This window comes from Amblyomma americanum, chromosome 11, assembly GCF_052857255.1.
Source record: "Amblyomma americanum isolate KBUSLIRL-KWMA chromosome 11, ASM5285725v1, whole genome shotgun sequence".
NCBI lineage: Eukaryota > Metazoa > Arthropoda > Arachnida > Ixodida > Ixodidae > Amblyomma > Amblyomma americanum.
In genome coordinates, this window is record NC_135507.1 from 98228015 (window position 1) to 98233319 (window position 5305).

General features: G+C 47.9%; 1 pseudogene; it reads left to right on the forward strand.

Annotated features, from left to right (window-relative positions):
* The first annotated feature begins 2706 nt into the window (after positions 1 to 2706).
* Positions 2707 to 3169, forward strand: LOC144110556 (uncharacterized; annotated as a pseudogene).
* The last annotated feature ends 2136 nt before the right edge of the window (positions 3170 to 5305 follow it).

Genomic DNA, 5305 nt, shown 5'->3' on the forward strand with positions numbered 1-5305 from the left:
ACAGGCGTAATTGATCACACTGTAGTGGTTGCTATCGCAGACGGTCCATTTTTTGGTCTAAATGATCACCGTTGTTCTGTGGCCTTGTGGTAGAGCATCTCCTCGCATTCAGGAGGCGCTGGGTTTGATCCCCAGTTCCACCGGGTACTCACTGGTTTTAATGGGTACAAGATTTCCCCCAGACTGGTGCTCGGCTCTTCTGGGAGAATGTTTGGAAAAAGGGTCTTGAGCACAGTTGCTCTGACGGATCAGCGATAAGTTCCGCCGTCAAAAACCTTAAATCTCCCTCGTGCGGTAGAATCTTATTTGTGGCCTTTTTACCGAAGCGTGGCATTGTGGTAGAGCATCCCCTCGCATTTGGGAGGTGCTGGGGTCGATCCCATGTGAGGCCGGTTACCCACCGGTTTTTAATGGGTACAACATTTCCCCCGGCCTGGTGCTCGGCTCTTCTGGGTGAGATGTTTGGGAAAAGGGTCTTGACCCCAGTTGCTCTGACGGATCAGCGATAAGTTCCGCCGTCAACAACCTTAAATGGGCCTCGTGCGGTAGACTCCCATTTGTGGCCCTTTTACCGAAGCGTGTACTTGTGGTAGAGCATCCGCCTCGCATTCGGGAGGTGCTGGGTTCGATCCCCAGTGCCACCGGGTGGTCTTTTTTTTCCAAGCCCACAGAGACAGGATTTGAATGCGCAGGCTCCTTGGCCAAGCCATGTTCCCCACCAAGCCGAGCACCAGGCCGCGTCATAGCTTGCACCCATTTTGAGAAAACCGGTGGGCAACCGGCCGGCAGCGGGATTCGAACTTAATTCTTAATAATTCTTAGTTCGCTATCTCAAGTGTCAGCAGGAGTGCTGAGTTGTTTAGGGCTGTTGTCGTATACAATTACATTCAGTACTGCTTCTGGTCTCTGATACCAATATGAAATCTGTTGTTGAAGTTTTTGATTCTTACGGTGTTATCGGTCTGCCAGCGAAATTATGGCTATTAGGTGTACTTTTTCATGAAAATTTGCTGCGATGCATGCCGCATACCTTTTCGCTGTCGGACTGTATTTTAATGCCGCTTAATTATTCTTTGTAGCCATGAGCGGTTACTATATGGAGGGAATGGAAGGAAGAATAAGGCTGAACCCTTTAAATCGGGCGGTGGCTCATGCCACCTAGCCATGACTAATGAAATTTTACTCTCGTCTTGATTTTATCCACAAATCAGATAACATTCGCTTGATCACTTCTACACGCTTAAAATCTGCTTTCGCTTCACCGTCCCTAAATACCAATGCCTTCGATAAATCATCCCCGCTGCTTTCCACTGTAGGGTGAAGCCCTTTACAGAAAAGTATCAAGTGTTCAGCCGTTTCCTCCTCCTCTCCGCATGCAACGCGCAACGTGTTTACCTCGTGGTACCTGACTCTATATGTCTCATTCCACAAAACTTCTGCCCTGTCCTCGAACAGCAAGGAGCTTCCCATAAAATTATCCTAGATATTTTCTTTGGCAATTTTCTGCTTAAAGATCCTGTATGTTCCCAAAGCCGATATCGTCATCATCCCTGTTTTCGAAGGAGCTCTCTCTGTTTCTTTACTTTTTCTTAACCGGTAAAATACCGAGCAAGCGCCCCCTCCCCTTTATCCAGAAATTTCGCATTTCACTAAACTACCAAGCAAGCGCCCTCGCTCGGTCCCGAAAAGAAATATCTTTCTGAAAGTTTTGATTTGTAGCGAGAGGTGTTTGTCGATCCAAGTTAATCCAAGTCGATCCAATGCAATAGTAAACGAGAGCCACGTGAGCTGCCTCGTTCGCCATTTTGTTTTTGGCTGCGTCGAGGAGAGTCGTGTTTCTGCGTGTGCTATGCATTCGTGCACAGTGCAAAAGACAATCGAGGTCATCGAGTGGCACAGGTTGAATGGAATGTGCATCGAACATCTCAAGAGTTCAAGCTGGACCGCAAGAGAGTACGCGAATGGACAAGAACTACAAACTTCGTCTACAACAGAACTTCGGAAAGTCTAAGGTACGGCGCAGATTAGGGACAGGAGCCCCTTTTTTCAAGCAAGGAAGTGGACGACGCGCTTTTTGAATTTATGGGGCGCGAAAGAAGTCCTGGACGTGCCGTCTGCAAGACTGCTTTTTGAAGCAGCTTTGAGGTTAGCGAATGACCTGCAGCTTGGTAAGTTTGTGGCCTCCAGCATGTGTTTGAAGAGGCGGAACGCGCTGTTCGGTGTTTCTACGCGGCAAGCAACGAATGAAATCCAGAAAAAACCCGAGGACTGCGTGAGGGAAACGAGAGAATTCCGTGCTGCTATCGGTTCTCTACGACGACGCCACGACTTCACTCTCTACAACATTGCGAATATGGACCCAATCATGGTTCGAATGGACACTCCGGCGAATCCGACTAACAACCTCGTAGAGGAAAGAACTATCCAGATTGCCGGCATCGGCGGTGCCAGGCGGGGGTTTTACAGTTGCCTTAGCAGCCTGTGGCTGTGAGCACAAGCTTCCGCCATTCGTCATTTTGAAGGAGCCAAGGGAAAAAAATCCAACGAGGGTCTTCAGGAGCCTTCGTGGACCAGGTGAGAAAGAGATTTCGCTTGTTGTTTTTCCACCGGGATAATCAATTGATCCATTATCAGCCCTTGGTAAATGCAATGTCTTTTGTTTCATCTTTAGTGAATTGTCGTGTGAATGCTTCAACGAACGGTTGGATGACATCAGATAAGTTTAAGGAGTGACTGACGAAGATATGGGGCCCAAATACTGGCGACGTACGGCGGCCCCTCGTGCTGGATCAGGCGCCTTTACCAAGACCCAAGCCGCAATTCAGGAATTCGACATTGACATTTTATACGTGCAAGCCGGTTGCACCAGAGTTCGGAGGGCCTTGGAGGCTTTTATGCGGAAGTGGGAGAGAACGCCAAAGGGAAACCATCACGGCATGACATGATGGATTTTGTATCTGAGGCTTGAGCTGCCGTCCCAGAGAAAAACGTGCCATGCTCGTTCAAGGGCTGCGGCATCACGAACGAGCTCGGTAAGTGTGAGGACGGCGTACTGCAGAATCGGCTGGCAGACACCCCTGAAGACCGCGACGAGCTTTGGGAACAGTGTGCATACCTCGTTTTCGGGTCAGATTCCGAAGAACGACTGGATGCGTTTGAGAGTGAATAAAAAGATACCGTTATAAAAAACAGTCTTAGTCAATAACTTTTGCTAAAAGAGCGCAGACTATAGTGATTATTCTTAGTGGCCGCCATCTTGAATATAGTTACGGGACCGATGAAGCCCCCCCCCCCCCCCTTATTTTAGTTCCGTTATCTCTGGAGTAGCGGGGGGCGCTTGGTCGGTCTTTTACTGCGGTGAAGTTTGTTTTGTGTTCGAGCCTGTTATCTATCCAGTACCGCACTAAGCCTCAGAGTGTCTGTAAATAAGAAAGGTGGGCTCAGTGTCGCAGCCAGAATGCATATTTTAATATTTATTTTTTATTGAAGCACCCAGCCTTAAATACGTTGCAGTCTGTAAGCAGATGAATGGAATCCGCTCATAAATGTAACCTACCACAAATAATAATTTAACAGAAGTTGTATATACTTTATTTTCGCGCATCATTTTTACTTACACTGTGTCAACTATTGCCAGCATTTCTAGCATAGTTACAGACTAACCTAAAGTAAAAGAAAATGAGGGCACTCGCTGGATTTTGTAATTAAGGTGCTTTGCTGCAGCTCTCAGCAAGTATTTCCGAAAGAAGATATCCTTAGATGGGGTATAAGAAACAAATTAATTGCAGGCGCAGCAGCCATCGAAATTTGGTGTCACGTTGAACACACTCGGCTAGTTTATAATCATGTTCTTCCATCGAATAAGTACCCCTGATGTCGTCTGCGGTCCGTGTTTTGGGGAGCAGAATTCCGATAAAAATTATTAACACAGGCACGTTTTATGATGCTGTAGACGCAAGCAGAGTCACGAATATTACTATCTGTAGAAAAGCACACCGGGCGACACAGATTAGAGAGACGAAGACTGTTATTAATTCATGTCCGTTAATAATCTGAAAATATCTCACTTTCTTGTGCAGTGAAAATAGAGCAGCACACTGTCATGAGCGTAAGTTTCACTGAGATACATTCAAACTACTCTCTATATTCAAATTAGAATGAGCGTAAGGTTCCTAGAAAACAATAACATGGAGGCACACTTTACATTCGTTTTATCGGGAAGTTGAGCAAGATAGAAAAAAAAATGGCGGTGGTTTAGCTCTGGTTAAACCTGGTGTGACGCAATAGCTACAGCTAGCCGAGTGGAATTGGTCACGTGATCAGCCACGGCACTGCGCCGCCGGCAGCTTCTCCGCACCACGTGATAGCGTGGCGACGCCGCCACGCTGAAGGCTCTAAATTCTACCGTAATGTAGCCATCGCTAGAAAAGAACCTGCCGCTGACAGCGACGAAGCGATTCCCCTGTTCGGCCGTTTATATCCCCATCCCTTCCTTGTAGCGGCCACCGAAATATCAAAATAGCGCTATTACCTTTGACATACAGTCGGTAGTAATTACTACCTTGGTTTTTCGCTGACGAATTTAATGTCCATAGAAAGACAGAAAATAACGGTCTGCCTATTCCACGTTATTCTCCGGTGATAACACCACTTTTCAGCTCGATGACACAACTTCGAGGAGGGATGACAGTACTTTTCCGAGCTGACCTGTGGCATAGGTGCGAGATTCCTTCATAGGGTCCGCAGCTGAATTCCACCTCATACTCTGGGAGGATGTCATAGTCGTTGTCTGACTGGTGCCTAAATCACGTTGCACCTTATTTCTTCCCCGTCGTCATCCATGGGCTTCGGTATTGATGTCGGCGGGTTCAGGATTATCGGCAGTTTCATGGCTTCGTGATCGGAGCAGTAGGTCGATGCGTACCTTACTTCGTGCACAGTGAATGGCATCTTATATTAAACGCCAAGTCGATTCAGGTGCCTCGCGAAGTGGTGTCTGCATCGATTGGAGAGGTGAGTCCTAACCTGAGATCGGCACGCGTCGCGCCGATGAACTTTGGCTTTGAACGTGCGTCCTAAATGAAACCACCTTTTCTGCCCTTCTCGATATACCCGTGCCTTGTGATGGCCACGTCAATTCAGGCTGGACGGTGGCATCTCACCCAGTGTCTGGCCCGGAGGGGAGCGGGTGATTCAGGAGGGGGCCAGCCCCTCCGACCTTGATCCTAAAGTCCCTCAGCATGGTCTCCTTTGCTCTGCCAGTGAGAGGGCGTTGTATATCCACTCCAGATCGGAGGAGGGGCGC